This window comes from Protopterus annectens, chromosome 12.part0 (genome assembly GCF_019279795.1).
Source record: "Protopterus annectens isolate FY-2018-M chromosome 12.part0, PAN1.0, whole genome shotgun sequence".
Classification (NCBI taxonomy): domain Eukaryota; kingdom Metazoa; phylum Chordata; order Ceratodontiformes; family Protopteridae; genus Protopterus; species Protopterus annectens.
This window is the reverse complement of record NC_056746.1, coordinates 1,110,856,055-1,110,873,526: the sequence shown is the minus strand read 5'-3', so window position 1 is coordinate 1,110,873,526 and position 17,472 is coordinate 1,110,856,055.

The following is a 17,472-nucleotide window of genomic DNA, read 5'->3' as shown; positions in this document are numbered from 1 at the left end:
TGCAAAAGACCAGTGTGTTAGACTAAAAACAAAATTGCAAAGTAGAATTATAAAAAAATGTTAATTAAACCAGTGTGAGAAGGAGAACATAAAATGGTTTGCCAAGTGAGCAGGGTGTTCACCGCTATGCTGACTGTCTTCCTAGTGTCTGGATTAGGTTTGTAGTGTAATCAGCTGATTCAGATGAGTCAAAAGGTTGAAAGAGCTAGAAGGAATGGTTTGCAAAGTGAGCAGGACATTCACCGCTATGCCGACTGTCTTCCTAGTGTCTTGATTAGGTGAAAAAGCATACATTTTGTTTTGGATGGGTTTAAGATTAACTGTTGTTATATCAAATGCTTTAGCCAGGTTAATAGGCACAATATATGCTGTTTTAACCTCATCCATTTCCTTAGTGACTCCCTCAAAGAAGTTTACCAGGTAAAGTAGGAATGACCTTCCCTTAACAAAGCTGGATTGGGATGGGCCCAGTGTCTGTAGGTTGCCAATGTCCTTGTTTATCATTTCCATGATAATTCATTCCATAGCTTTACATATTGGACTTGTCAGACTGAGGGGTCTGTAGTTCCTTGTGTCGGTTGATGGTACACCCTTATGGAGGGGAATGACTGTTATGGTCTTCCATTCACTTGGAACATAGCCCGTTTCAAGACTGTATTTGAAGAGTGCCTCAAGTGGTCCTGATATGTCATGTTTTAGACTGTACAGGATTCAACCAGGGATGTTGCTCAGACCCACAGAGGAGACAGTGTTCTTGGCTTTAGCAAGGGATGCCAGCACCTAGTTCCTACTGATAGCTGGGAGATGTATATGGGAGGGGATTTTATCTGGTGGAGGTGGGAGGTGTAGCTTGAGCTGAATTACAGCCAGTTGATTTTCTGTGTCATCCTGATCTGTGTAGATGATACTGTTCTACACTAATTTAGCTTGTTGTGTGTTACTTCTAAACTTCTGGACGTATCTGAAGAAGGACTTCTGATTGTCCTTAACCTGCAAGGCTGTTCTGACTTTTTAGTTGGCTTTGTTGGACTTAATTAGATTTCTTGGTTTCTTGTTTAGTTGTAAAAGAGAGCACTTGTCTTTAAGGGAGTTGCTTTTCATGATTTTGTTCATAAGTTTTCTTTTTTTAATACATACCCTGTTTAGGTGAGGATTCCAGTGGTGGGGTTTGTTTTGGGTTTATTTCTGATAGGTACGACAGCTTCTATGCAGTCATTCACATGTTTTTATAGTGACTCTGTGAATAATGTTGCATAGGTAGCTGGGGGGGAGCCCTGAATTTTGACAAACCACAAAGCCACATTGATCCATATCTATCAATTTTGGCATTACTTTTGCCATTGTTTTGGCCATTCTAGACATAAACACCTTATAATCATGGTTTAGTATTCAAATGGGCCTGTATAAAGCTGGATCTGATAGATCTTTACCCTCTTTAGGTATTGCATCTACCACTGCTTTCTTCCAGGATGTTAGTACATCCCCTCCTCTTAAAATACTGTTAAAGAAAATCTTCCAGATCTTTATCAGTTTTTTCCCTCCTAGCTTCCAAACTTCCACAGGAATACTATCTATTCCTGGGAACTTTCCTGTAGATTGGTTAAACAGCACCATTTTTATATCATCTTCTCCTATCCTGTTAGCAATCGAACCTCATCTACCTCTAACCTTGGCATGTTTAATTCTTCCATAAACATTTCCATTTGTACCTTTTCTTGATTTCCATATTTCTCTGCTTTATACAGATTTTCATAAAATTTCCAAAATATTTCTAGCACCTCTACAGAATTTCTTGTTATCTTCCTTGTTATAGGTTCCCTAAGCTTGGTGACAGACAGCCCTTTCTACTTTTTGTTGCCTGAGTCATTGTATTCAAAGTTTTTGTGCTCTAGAGTTATTATCAAAAAAAGTTGCTTTACAGCAATTTTTCTAAACTCATCTGTATTATCGAGGTAATCCCTTATTTTCTGTTTAGCATTCTGAAGTTGCTCCTCTTCTTTTTCTTTAGGATTCCCCCTATTTTGCAATACTTTTGTCAGTCTCTCTAAATAATTCTTGCTACTTCTTAACCATATCTCCCTTTCCTTTATTTCCACCTTAGTTTTAAACTCCATTTTAATTTTATCCCACTCCATAGCTATATTTTAGAAGAAATATCTATCTTCTCTAATAGCTCCTGAATCATTTCCAAAACCCATTCCTTAAATTCCTCTCTTTTCAACGGATAGGTGGGAAAGCACCATTGTCTCATTTTTATTTCATTACCTTGTGTTTTTATTTTAGTCACTATTGGCGCATGATCTGAAATAGTTATTGGGTATGTTTCAAGACCTTCAATTAAGTGCATATGTTTCTGTGAAATATAAATTCTATCTAACCTAGCACAGTTTTTGTACATTGGGTAATAATTTGCAAATTCACTCCGAATTACTAGTACTGAATTCACATCTTCCATGTCAAACATTTTAATACATTTTTTCAACAATTTACCCCCCTTTGTTATATTTTCCCTTCTGGGCATCTTCACTGCTGAAAATCAAATTCCAGTCCCCACCTACAAGTAATATTCCTTGCTGAAAACTGATTATTTCTCCCAGATTTTTCTTAAGCTCCATTATAGCAGTTTTAGGTGGAATATAAATACATGCCAGTTTAATCCTCCTCCCTTGCCAGTAGCCCCTTAGTACTACAAGTCTACCATTATTATCTTTTTTATCCTCTTCTATCATTATTGGAGCTCTTCTTGCAATTAATATAAGTACTGCTATTTTCCTTTGCTCCAGATATTTTACTGAATAACCATCCTGAGAACCTTTCTTTATTAAATTCACATATTGAGTTTTTTCCAGGTGTGTCTCCTGTACCATAGCTGTTTGCACTCTACATTTTTAATATAGTTCACTACTCTTTCTTTTTTGCATTTATCTGTGAGACCATTCACATTTAAAGACATTTCAGAAAGCATAATTTTCTTATATAGCTATTATTCCCACCTTTTATGTATAACTGATTTTTTTGTTAAATGTCTAGTTCCATCTTCAATGTTACATGCATATATTGTTTGTCAGATTGATCTTTTATACAGTTGTTTCTTGTCATATCCATTTGAGCCTATGTCACATCTTAAAAAAACTTTTTGTTTTATTGAAAGCTATCTGTGACACATATTTTGAGAAATCCATTTTGTCCCTTTTTATATAATACAGTGAGGTATATCTCAGGTTATTTACACCAACATGTACTGTGATAGAATCATATTGGTACCTGGGGGTGCAGTAACTTGAGTGTGTGTGTGAAATTGTGGATCCTGGTTCCAAATTGGAAACTAACTATCTTCTCATTATCCAACCTGGTAAGTAGGATATCTGTATGTCACATAATAGAGTCCCCACTGATAAAAGTAATAGGCAAAGTGTATGCTTGCCTTATGGGCTTTGCTCTTGGGGGACAATTGGGTATAGGCTTATGTCAGATGTTCGATGTTACGTTTGGCTTGTGCTTGAGTGATTGATGAGGAACAGAGCTGCCATTAGGTGGCTTTGGAGGTCTTTGAGATTTGAGAAGGTTTCTGATAAGCACCTCCGCATAAGACAATATGTGTGCTTGATGAATGGTATGTGTGAGGGATGTAGTGTTGGTTTTCCAGACAACCTCATTTATATGCAAGATTTTTATCTCCAAGGATGTGTATTTGCATCTCTTACATACTGTGTTATTTTCTTTAATGATTAACTGGTTATCTGAGAACAGGAGACAATTGATACATTGCCTTAGGATGCCCAAATCTACCAAGTTGGCTACAGAGACATGGAAATTGCATATCCATGTTGTCTGGTCCTGTAATATGGTTGGCTGTTTAGGAGTCAGTATTGGGGTTTAACATGGATCTCCTAGTGTAATTTCTGGGGTCAAGGACAGGATGCTATATAATGCTAGGCTATGATAGTATGATGCACAAATTAGCTGCTCTAAGCTCATTTCTGTATAATGACAAGCTTTTTTTAACAGGTTTTAGATCTAATCCTAACTTTATAGTTAAAATTAATGTCTATGTGTTTACTACTATACAGGGATCTACTAAATGCCTTTCCAGGTGGGCAGCTCTAAGCAGAGAAAGAAAGCTTGAGACCTGACTCATATGCCATCTAGTCAATAAATAACCACACTTTGAGCTTCCTGCTGTGCTTCAGAGAGAGACCAGGTAAACACCTTCTGCTAAAAGAAGGCTGATCCTGGAATTTCTTAATGTAAAGGCACAGCAAAAGCATCTCTCAAGTGCAGATTAAAGAGCAAACAACTACCAAACAACTAAGTTCCTGGCTAATTCACCCTTCTGCAAAGAGATTTGGAGGCACACAGACTAGAAAAGCCAACAAAAAGAGAAATTACTATTTTTGTCACAAAATTAAATAAATGCTTTAAAAATACTAAATACAGCAGTAATCACTGTGTAAAGCAAGTGTAGTTAATCAAGAAAATATTTTATCTTAGCTTGGATGGCTCTGGATGCAAATGAAACACTGGCAAAGCATTGCAGCGTTCTCTTAAGTTAACAAAGAACATTGTAACTTGCCTGATTTATAGTGGAGAAAAAGGTTGTAAACTGACACCTATGGTCTCTAGCCAATAAACAACCATGCTTTGAGCTTCCTCCAGTGCTTTCCAACTCAGAGAGGTCAGGTAATCATCTTCTGCTAATGTAGATGCAAAGCAAAAGCATCTCTCAAGTGCAGATTAATCAACAAACAACCAGTAGTGCTTCCCAACTCAGAGACTAGGTAAACACCTTCTGCCACAAGATGTCTGTCTAATCCTGGAACTTTAAACAAAACCAAATGCAACTAATAAAACCAAGCCAACAGCTCCAAGTACGCTTATTAAACTTGGATCATACTTAGAGCTGTTGGCTTGGTTTTATTAATCCTGGAACTTCTTAGTGTAAAAGCAAAACACAGCAGTACCTCTCAAGAGCAGATTAAACAAGAAGCAACTACCAAACAGCTAAGTCCCTGGCTATTTCACCCTTCTGCAAAGAGATTTGGAGGGACACAGACTAGAAAAACCAACAAACAGAGAAATTACTTTTTGCCACAAAATTAAATAAATGCTTTAAAATGTTCAAAAACACTAATGATCACTGTATAAATCAATTACATGTACAGTTAATCAAAATGATATTCTTAGCTTGGATGGCTCTGGATACAGTTGAAACACTGAAAATGTGTTGCAGAGTCTTTGCACTTTTATAGAACTACTGCCTTACCACATAACACATTACAGTGCTTTGATGCAGCTCTGTACATGTATCATCATGTCTCTATAGTTATTTAATGCTTAAAAGACTAAATTACATAGCTTCTATATTTGTATTACAAAAATGTTCTAGCACATAACAAAAACAAGTAAACACAGAGCCAGCATTAACATCTCAAACCTAGAAAATGTAGTGCTTTTGTTCACTAAATGACTAACAATAACAGCTGAGGCATCTGATTTTTGTGACATGAGATATGAACAGTCTGTTCACAGTAATACCCAATGATGTCGGGATCAAGGCTGCAAGGGAGTTTCTGAATAAGAATGAAGTACTTCAACCAGATACAGTTGCCCAGGTATGCACTTTTCTTGAGTTAGTTTTGGAGAATAATGTTTTTATATTTGGTCAATAGTATTTTTTACAAAAATGGGGTATCACCATGGGGACAACATGCGCTAACGCTTATGCAAATTTAGTGTTGGTGCAATGGGAAGAGCAGTATATGCTTGGTAACAGCAATGCATGGAAGTGTTATGTCAGCTTCTATAAAAAGTTTGTAGATTACCTTTTTTATTTTATGGACAGGTAGAGAGAGTCAATTACATGAATGTGTTAACCACTTATAGTCCAGTACTAGTTACTTATCTTTTACTGTTCATCATTCCCGTGATGAGATAGCCTTTCTTGATGTCAAGGTATCTAAAGATAGAGAAGGATATCTACAAACCAGGACATACAGGAAACCCTGCTGGAAAATACCTTTTTGAAACAGGACAGTATGCACCCCCAACACATTTTTAGGAATGTGATGAAAGGGCAGATTATGTGTGCTTCGAGATTATGCACAGATGATGATGTTTATTTGCAGGAGATATATGGAATGTCAATGAGAGCCACTTTTTATGGAGATCTCATAGAGCCAAGCCTTGGTATGGGCATAATAAAAATAAAGGAGTGCTTTCTGCACAACATGCAGTGACACAACCAAATACATGGAGGCTGATTTGGTAGATCATCCGAGGTTAATCTTTAAATATAATAGTGACATGGGTAAGATCAGAAAGGTGATAGTGGATAACTGGAAAATATTGCATCTGGACGATAAAATCAAGATGATAATTGGTCCTGCACCCTCCTTTAGCTATAAGAATGCCCCTAATCTTAAAAGACTACTTTGTTAGGAACTGGTAGGACCCATTCCATTACAGATAGATCTTTATAAAAGTAGAACTGGGACATATCCATGTGGACATTGTAAAGGATGTGTATTTATTGATAAATCAAATTCTTTTACGTACCCAGTCAGTGGAAGGACATATCTTCTTAATGGCTATATAGTCTGTAGAACTAATAATTTAGTGTATTTAGCTAAGTGTAAGAGCTGTACATCCTTCTATGTAGGAAAAACTAATCATATGTTGAAAGAGCGGGTTTTACAACATATAAGAGACATTAGAGCAGGAGTTTTACATAATGCCTTAGCACAGCACATCATTAGTTTTCCTAGTCATCATTTTATGTTTATGGTACTTCAAGTATGAAGTCTAACTAAAAGGGGTGGTGATATATTTTTCTTGACTGAGCAGGAAGAACTTAATTGGATAGCCGACCTGCAGGCAGATTGGGCACCTGGCTTGAACACTGTGTTACTGCTAAAACCTGTGTTAAGGGGGCGTCGACCCAAGACATAATTTTTATTGGTTAACTGGTTTTAATGAATGAAGAGATGTGTTCAGGAGGTGTCTTCATTTGAGTTTATTCCAGTGTCTATTTTAACTTTTAAATTGTAAGTGGTAGTATTGTTTTGATGGATTTGATAAAGAGTTTTTACTCAAAAGCGCTCATCCTTTTGTCATTTTAATAAAGCCTTTTACGTTGCTGTGGTGGACCAACTGTTTGTTTTAAGCTAACAATAACACCTCATTGCTTTTATAGAGCTTCTTTTATACTCCACTTACACTGTTAAAGAAGACTGCAGTTTACATAAGCACAATATTACTTCAAAGTGTTTACTGGTAGGCATAAAGTACTAAAATAGGACCTCAGAATGGCTAAATAGTCTGATGTTTAAGGATTGCTATAAAAAGCAGGGAAGGGTGAGCCTTTAAGGTTCTGTGATCCTTGGTGGTAACAACAGTAGTATATGACGGTAATCCAACTGACCGGTAAGCTTTACTTCTAGCTTCAGCTTAAATACTAAGTTACTCTTGACCACTATTAGTAAAGTAAAAGAGTAACAAAAAGTTTTAAATCATTAGGTTTCATCATAAAATTACGTCATCAAATAATTGCTATAAAATAGATACATGGCATTGCAGTCTATGTTAAAGTGTTTCTGTTGTAGAAATTATATTGTTTAACAGTAGGGATGGACAATCAGGGCTGAATTAAGTCATGGGGTTATTTAGTCAGAACAAATTTTTAAATCACCATAGCACAACTTTCTTATCACATCAAAGTCGGCACACTGGTCTAGGCTGTTAATGGTCTGATGACTGTCTAATACTTGCCAATGAGTGTGAATACTTTGACAGATGAATGGATTAAGGTGTATAACATTAGTGCAGTGCTTAACATGTTTCTCATCTTGGGATTTTGGTTTTACCTCTTTTATGGAATGTTTAATGGGAACTTCCCTAGTGCTGTGGATTCCTGTTTATTATTAGTTCCCTAGTAATCAATAAATAAACCAAAACCCACATTTGCACCAAGAATTTTTTGATTCAGAGACTATGGGTACCTTAACAAAAAACAAACAAACAAACAAAAACCTTTCATTTATTTCATCTCTGCATATAATTATTTTTTTATTACTTTTCAGTAGGGGTTATACATATTTATTATATTTTGCAATCTGTTTTAATCTGAGATACTTTTCCTATATTTATGGTATTAGAAAATATTCAGTACGTTATATACTGTAGAAGAGATTAAATGGGATATGGGCTGGCCAGTTATTCATGATGGTAAGTCAGCTCTTCACATTTAAATTTGGTGCACATTGTTAAGTTAATGATAACAGACTTCACAAGTATAGCAGTAATTAATTACAGTGGTAGATTACTGACTGTGGCAAATCCCTATTTGTGTCTAAGGTCAGAAAAATAGGTAACAAGAACAGAAACATTTAGTAGATTTTAAGTAAGAGGCTTTAATCTTTAATCTTGTTGTGGAGAATCGGGGGGGGGGCATCAACAGAATTACAGAGCCTGAATATTCTATTGCATTGATACAACACAGAATATAATCTGTGACAAAACATATTAAACTATGTACCAGTAAGTTAAATGTAAGGGATGCTGCAGAAAGACAACACTAACTATATTGTATGCAGCCCATGGAACTTAAAGAAAAAACGATAAACTCTAGACATCAAAATAAGTTTACTACAGTTAACATTTATAGCACTCATACCATTATTATTATTATTATTATTATTATTATTTTTTAATTTTATTTGCTATATGCTGACTGGGGTAGAGCACTGATTCAGATAGACCATCTTTGGGCTCAGCTTGAGAGATGCAATAATTATTCATGCTTACCATACTAAAACAACATTACATGCAGTTTTGTGTTATCCCTAGCATTCGCCTTCATAATAAAATGTAAAACCTGCTGTGAAAGGCAAATGAAGGGCTTTACATAAAACAACACCACACCCCATATTATATGTGAGTCTTTTAAATGTAATTTGTGCTATAGACTTCAAAAATGCCTCAAGGATCAAATTAATCAAAAGCAGAAAGAATTAGGCCATCTGTAAAATTACTTCAGAATTGCAAGTAAGCACGTTCATAAAGGTAAAACAATAGCTGAAGAACTTACTTAGGGTTTCAGTACTTAAGCACAAGAAGACACTGACAAAAAGACAGCATCACAACTTGAAAAACAGACCGCATTTCTATTATTAACACATACAAAATTACCATCTAGAATCAAGATCGAAATCATTAGTTACCAAATTTGAGATATCTATGATATACAGAGGCCAGATTGTCAATGGGCTGTTAATGTGCTGTTCCCTGTAGTCCAAGGTTTGATTCTCTTAGTCTCTATTTGCCTACTGTGTAGACATGACTAAGTTACTTAACCTGACAGTATTCCAGGGCTTAGTTTGAAAAAGTTCAATGTGGTTCAGTACTCTATACTGGTTAATAAATATCTATCGATTTATCTATATATATAAAATGATAACTTCAAACATTATCTTTCTGACAACTATAAAGCATATCAGTAGTTTATACCCCAAAGTTAACAATTTTAATTTTTTAAATTATTTTAAATAATTAATATAGCATGTATAAATTAACTGAATAACAATTTTTTTTTATTTTGACAATGTTTAATTTGAGACTAATTCTAAGTTAAACCAAGTAAAAACATATAACTTCCTACCCCATTTATGATGTGATAGTTAAAATAATCAAGTGAGACATTAAATATTATCCAAAACTACAGTTCCAGTATCTACTATAACTTGAGATGGCATTCTGGGAGATAACAGTATCGGTAAGTGAGTAGTAAATCATACTTTTTTGAATAATTAGTTATTTAACTATTCGATTAAAGTGGTCAATCCATTACAGTTAGGCTATTCCAAAACTGATATAAATGTTGTTCAATAACAAGATATATAAAATGGTGAAGTAATATTGCACATGATATAAATTCTAACATCCTTTAATGCATAAAGTATGCATAAATTGGCTAAAGAAAGGTCTAGTCTACATTTATACAATAGTATTTGGCATTGACTTTAGAATAATTATTACAACTATATAAAGTTTTCATAAAGTACTTCAGTTCATTTCAGGATAAGATCTTTTCATAGTGTATATATAGTAAGTTATCATTAATAAAATCATATCAAGTTTTTCATATATTTGTTGGCATGCTTATTGTGAATTAGGCTTCTGGTGTTCTGACATCATTGGTGATAATGTCCTACATGTTGGTATATCACTTTGAAAACCATCTTTTTATAATTTCACCAGTACAAATGGATTTTTACAAATTATTAGACTTTACAGAATAGCCATAAAAGCTATGACAGTGAAGATTATCTTACAGTACTGGAATCATAATGTTCAAAAAGGCTTTCATTTTTATTTATGCTGACAAAATGTTAATAAAGCATTTTCAAATGAGGATCTAAAGAAACCATCTTAAGGCAGTAACTAAGACCATCATACTTTATTACATTACTATGTGGCCAGAAAAATAAATGCTCAAGGAACTGTATATTTCCTTTCTGTTTGTTCATTTAACTTATGTTGTATAAATAAATACATAACTAATTAATTAAATAAGATTCAGATGTATTTCATGTTCAGATAAACAGCTGTTCATTACAAATGTAATGAAACACTGAAAGTCTTTAGGAATTCAGCTTGATGTATGAATATCAGTGAAACCTCTGTACCATATTACCACAATTTTTCTCCCTGGGAATGTTTGAGAGCATACGCTGTTGTTGGCAAAGCTGCACAGGAATAAGGAGTGTACTCTGGGTACCAGGAAGTGATGAAAATCAATGGTATATTGTAACGAAGGTGTGAAGAAATAGTGAGAATCGCTGACACTTCTTTTTCACATTTCATTAGACTATAAGGTCTGAACAAGTGAGACGTTATTAGGGTTATATGTCAAACAAATATGAATTCATGACATTCAAGGATTATGCAGGGTTTTCTTAGTTCTAAATTATGCCTATCTTAGCATGTGAATAAACTGAAAAAGAAATTAAGGGGAAAAATAAAAAGAATTTGAAAATCATAGGACTATAAATGAAAGCATTGGTACTTCATGGAAAAGTCCTACAAAACTAATTTTAACTCAAAAATATAACAAGAGACCACAATGTATTCTGAAACAGAAACATCCTCACTATTTGCTTTAGTGTTGAGGTGTATGTCTCATTGAGTGAATTCTCAGATTTGGAAATAAGAAATTGGTCACTGATAGCAGTTCTCATCCTACATCAGCATGTTTTTTTTACCTCTAGACAAGAAAGGCAAAACAAGGAGGGATGGTAAACAGCACTACAGTAAAGCAATATCAATGCAATGTTACCCAGAATGCTTAGCTTCACAATGACATTAATGTTTCTAGTATTTTTCTTACACATTTCAGCTATATAGCTGGATGTCTTTCCATCACAATCTTTATTCTTTCATGGTCTTGAGGTGGAAAACAGATTGGAGCTCTAAATGTCCACAACAAATCCACGTGTCTATATTTGATATAGATTATCTAGTTCCCCTTTAATTTCATAAACTTGACTAAGTGTGTTAGGCTGTGTTTCTATACATATGCAGTAACTGATTCCAAAGCTCTAGCAATCTTTGAGTTATAAAATGACCATTTTTTAACAATATTAAGAAATCACACGCTCATTCTGCTTACTCACAGCTATAGATGTTTCTCAGTGTTTTTTTCCTGAATGTCTTCTACTGAACATATTTATCAATATAATGCAAAACAGTAGAAAAAGTCACCATTGTACAAAATGCTAATGACTCCACTTTAATAAATGTAGTAGATTCTATTAGACATTTCCAGGAGTTAATTCCTTTAATTAAATAAAAGTGTGGCTCAATGATTTCCACTGAATACTAAATCACAGAAAAACAAAAATGATGTTTCTTGTTTTAAAAAAGGCAGGAACTGAATAATTTATATAATGTTGCTTAGGTTATATGATATATAGCAATATATATGAAGTAAAATGTCTGTTATGTTAATTATAGTGTGATTAGTTTTATATGAATGTAAATTTACCTACGCCACATGTGATAATTCAATAAAGGTGTTTGGAAAAAATATATTTTATTTCCCCCATTGTGACACTCTGCAACACTTCAGACTTTATTATTATAGCTTCAAATAAAAACACTGTGGAACTGATATGTCGAACCAAACTGTTATATATAATTATAGTTATAGACTGACAGCTTAATGAACACATTACCTATGTAGTAAAAATAAATAAAATAAAAATCAGAAAATGGGCATGTTAGACAAACTTAAACCTTATTTAATACTATAATCAAACTACATGATTCCTCCTACTTCTAATCATTTTATACATTTTATATCACCAACATTCTCTACACAGCCACACAATAGGCCTCTCTAATTTGGTATGCAGATGACTCCACACTTGTTTACACATCTGACTACATGGTACACCTCCAAAGATTTACTCAGAAAGCTTTAACAATCACTGAAACATGGCTAACTCACAACTCATGTTCAACCAAAAAAAAAAGTTACTACCTGTTTTTTCCATCAAATCCCTCTCTCACGAAAAAAACAAAATTTAAAGTCATCTCTCTTGATAATGCAACCATTGTAGTCACTTTTCATGGCAAACTACTAGGTATGATAGTGGATGATAATCTTAAATTCGACCTACATATACAAAATTGCATAAGAAAAACTCATCAAATACTAGGATTCTTTACAGAGCCAAAAACTTTATCACCAATGCAACTAAAACTACACTTACCACTAGTTATTTTCTTCCCACACCTCTTTACGGCACTCCCATCCTTGTTAACCTCTAGGCATCACAAAAATCATAACTTGAACAATGTAATAGCAAAGTTGCCAAATTTGCAGCAAATACCCCTTTCAGAACCCACCACTGTATAGCACTGAAAAGCCTAAATTGTTTAGAGCTACTTCATCAAGTGATATATGCATTGGGTGTAAACAGCTAGGCTTGGAATGATCCTCAGACTGATAGCCTAAGAGCCTCCTATGAACACAGCTTCTTATCACCTATATAATTATCCACCAATCATCTGCTTGTTTGGCACTAAATGTCATCCTACACAACTAACTCCCAGTCCTCTTTACTTTTATCCATCAGGTCAATATCCTCCCTCCCTCTCATCCTTCAAAATCATTCTGAAAGACTTCCTAGTCAAAATATAACTCTATTCTTGCTCAACAAAAGGATAAACTATATTCTAAAATGTGAACAAGTAGCTATTCATTCCTTACACCTCTTTACTCTCCCTTCTTCTCACACTTCCTTACTTCTATCAGTTTCTCTCCCCCCTGGCTTTCTATCTAAATATACCATAAGCCTGATTTTTCTCTCATTTCATATTACAATTCTTGTTTGTATTTTACTAACTTACCTCTATTTACTCTATAAACTGGCTAACATTTCACTAAATATTGAATCTATTCTTAACAAATGTCTTCATAATATGGCTAATTTGTAATTAATTAAGTTGTAAATGTTTTTGAATTATTTTTAAAGATTGTAAAATTATTGTTATAAAAATGTTTTGTTATACATTGGAGCTTTTATACCTGGGTCTCTGTTGAAAATTGACTATTTCCCATACAGACTTTCCTGGTAATCAAATGCCAATAAGTAAATAAATAAATACTACATCTCCCCAGTCTAATCTAACATCCAGGAAGTACAGCTAGGCAAATTAGAAATGTTAGTACCATGGCACATAAGAATAAAACCCTGACTGTGGCCAAGGCGACCTGGGTTTGATTAGCATCTCAGGCATCTGGGGCTGTGACAGAGCAGGAGGGGAGTGCCCATCTTGGGGGAAGAAGATTTGCACTGTAAGACCCAAAGACCAGGAAGACAACCACAAAGAGCTTCCTGAGGATAGGTGGGGCATCATGCTGATTTCAGCCCCTTGGGAAAGTTACTCCATAGGCAGCTGTTTGACATTGCACCTGGAGGCCTCAGTCTACTCACTTGCCTCACACTATGGAAGCAAATTCAGGGAGGATGGGAGAGCTAAGTAAACCAGGTGATTGAGGAAGGGTACAGGAAAGATGTCAATGGTCAGCTATTAAGGACACAAAATTATCCCACAAAATGTAAACAAGCTAGAAAGATGTCATGATAATATTGCAAAATTAGCGGCCAACCACACAATAAAACTAACCATTGTAGAACAGTAAAACAAATATCCTAGTTCAAAGTCCATCATACTCTATCATAAAACTTAAAAATCATACACAATATGCTAAGAAATACAAAGCAATATTCAGCTAAAGCTAGTCTTATCCACAGATATAACCTGGCAATACAACATAGATCACAAGCCCAGACCTTACCAATCATTCTAAAATCTAATAACCTTTAGAGAGTTGTACTATACTCAGTACATGTAGCAAAACTATGGAACTCTCTATACATATTCAACTCAGGCTATAAATAAGCCAAAAAACAAAAACACTTAATCGATTAACATAGCCGGCTTTAAGCACCAGCGAATCCTATGGTCACTGGGTCCCATTGGTCCTGGGGTGGCCCCAACCACAGTAATCTAGTGTAGCATTCTTGTGTACTTAATAAATCAAAAAGGTTATAATAGCTCTTAAGATGACAAATTAAAATTCAAAGATATATCTGGTTATAGTAGCAGTATTCTGAGTAGCTGGCTTCATGATTTCATTAAATGTTTCAACACTGACATAGTGCCCTTGATTTAGTTAAATCCTGCTGGTGGACACTCTCTCTCTCTCTCTCTCTCTCTCTTTTTCTACTAAAATTAACATCATGGATGGCAGACACCCACAATGCCTGTGGCAATGGAGGGGCCTCGATCATCATTGAATGTGTGGGAGCCCTGCAAAAGCTGCTGCTTGTTGGGAGAAAACTGGAGAAACAAAAATAAAAGAACATTTATTCACTGATTACATGGATTACCCTAAACAAGTTTGTAATATGACCCTGTTTAGGATAAAGCCAGTTATTTGTGAAAGAACATGAGCAAGGTAAGTGCTAGAGATCAACATCCCAGAGTGAACAGTCTCAGTTCTTGCCTGGGACTTTAAGAAGATCAGATCCTCCCGATCTTCAGGGATGTTTTTTATCTTTCAGGAAATCTTATAAATACTGTCAATACACCAGATACTATAATAACTGTCAACTTCTATGCTTAAGAATTTTGGGAAAAGCCAAAAAATAATGGCAGAATAAATGTTTAAAATTAGGAACACATTTTAAATATTACTCTGATTCAATCACTGAATTAATAGAATAACATTTTTGCATCAACATGCATTTTCTGAACAATAAGAAGTATGAAACTCTAATGTCTGGCATTACTAACTGTCTGTAATCCTGAATGGTCTACCAGCAAATCAATTTTTTTTTTCAAATTTTTTTGAATTGTTAAATGTCTTTTTACACTGACCTCCTACTGTACAGTTGAAATTGTTATTGTTCTTTCTATTATGTGGAACTTTTCTACCTGGGACTCTACTGAAAAGTGTCTAATAGCTCAACTGGACTATCCCAGCCTACAAAATGCAGGTAAATAAATAATACATAAATCATTGTGAATGTCTGACATGGGAATCTGGTGAATGGATAAGGTGTACTCTTTTGAAATGCTTTGTTTACAGAAGTGTAGAAACTTCAGTGCTAATTACCATGACTGTTAACTCAGAGCCCCCTAATGTTCTACAGAGAATTTAGTTGAAAAGATATGTGTACAAAAATAATCTGTTACACTTATGACGCTAAAGTAACACTTACAGGAGACTTTGCATATATGCATTAGTGTGCCAGTGTATCTGTTAATTGTCTTAAGAACTTATAATTGACATGAATACCTATGTGAAAATAGGAATAATACAGTAAGTCGCATAGAGATAGTCTTTATGTATTATGAGTCAGTATGTCTTCAATAGTTGTCTAGAAACTTTGTTCATGTGAAACTTTGCTTCTGTAATTGCATCCATAGAATGTTTTTTCCTAATTTGATCTTAATTCATTTATCAGACCGTTTTCTACTTATAGAGATTACCTCTCCTAGCTAATTACAAATATTCAAAGAGAATGTCTTGCCTGACAAAGGATTCATATTTTGAGGTGCAGTTCCATAGCAGCTATGTAAAATAATTACGAGTCACTGCAAAATAAGTTATTATAAAAGGAATTAGAAATGCTCAGACTTGTTCCCCATGTCTGAAGTAATGACGAAAAGTCCTGAGATAGCTGACTTTGTTATTTCTCAGAGGGATGTTATATTCAAATCAGTCAAGATATGACAGCAGTTGGTAATGCTCCACTGAATGTGTACAGATTTAAAATAAACCATTGCCTTCATGTTCTGTCTGCCTTGTTTTCAATATTTCTGACTTGTTTTTTGCACTGTGTAACCAAGAAATGCCCTCACAAACTGTTCCCCTTAGCATGAAAGCAATTCATCTAATTGCTAGTATGACATAAAACTGATCACTAAAAGTCAGTAATGTAGCCTGCTGTTGTTAACTGCTTTACATAACACTACACAATAAAATTGTCCCTGCAGATCATTTCTCAATTCAGAGTTCTCCTTTCCCTAAAGAGAATACCAGAAAATTATCTATAAATAGCCTTCAGAAATCACTCATCTCAGTTAAAATGCTACAGCAAGTTCAGCAGACACACAATGACTGTAGAATATGGAGTAACTGAAAAGGCTTAGTTTGCAATACACAGATTTAATAATACACTGTTTTCCAAAAGTGGTTTTCTTAACGTCACAATACAACAAAACAGCAAGTTCTTTGAAATTAATTGACAATGCAAAATATATCTTTCATTGTTTTGCATTGCAAATTAATTCTGAAGAAGTTACTATTTATTGATGAAAACTAAAATTATAAAGCAGCAAACTAATTTTAGCAAACAATGACAGGATTTAAAAAAAAAGATCAGTCTGTTACTTATGTTGGCATTAAACACTCTGAAAAAAAATGAACACAGTTTATTCATAGCAGGTGAGGAGGGGAATTGACAACTGAGGACATCTTCAAAAAATATGGAAGCAGGGCAAACAGAAAATTTAGTATGTCATTGAGAAATGACCCACATGATTGAAACAATAGTAGGTGTTGCCCTTTCAAGTTTCATGCAGAATGTGTAATCGAGAGCAGTGATCACTATGGCAATAAGCAGTTTATGACTTCTAACAGCCATGTCCCTGCCCTGCACTGCACCGACTGCCAAAACTGTTAGTACTTACTGTAAGTATTGCAACAGTGTCCTACCCCATTCAGTAGAACAATTACACATTCAGATGTGTGTGTGTGTGTGTGTGTGTGTGTGTGTGTGTGTGTGTGTGTGTGTGTGTGTGTGTGTGTGTGTGTGTGTGTGTCTGTGTATATATGTATATATATATATATTTATTTATTATTTTATTTATTTTACATTTGTTAACCGGGATAGTCCG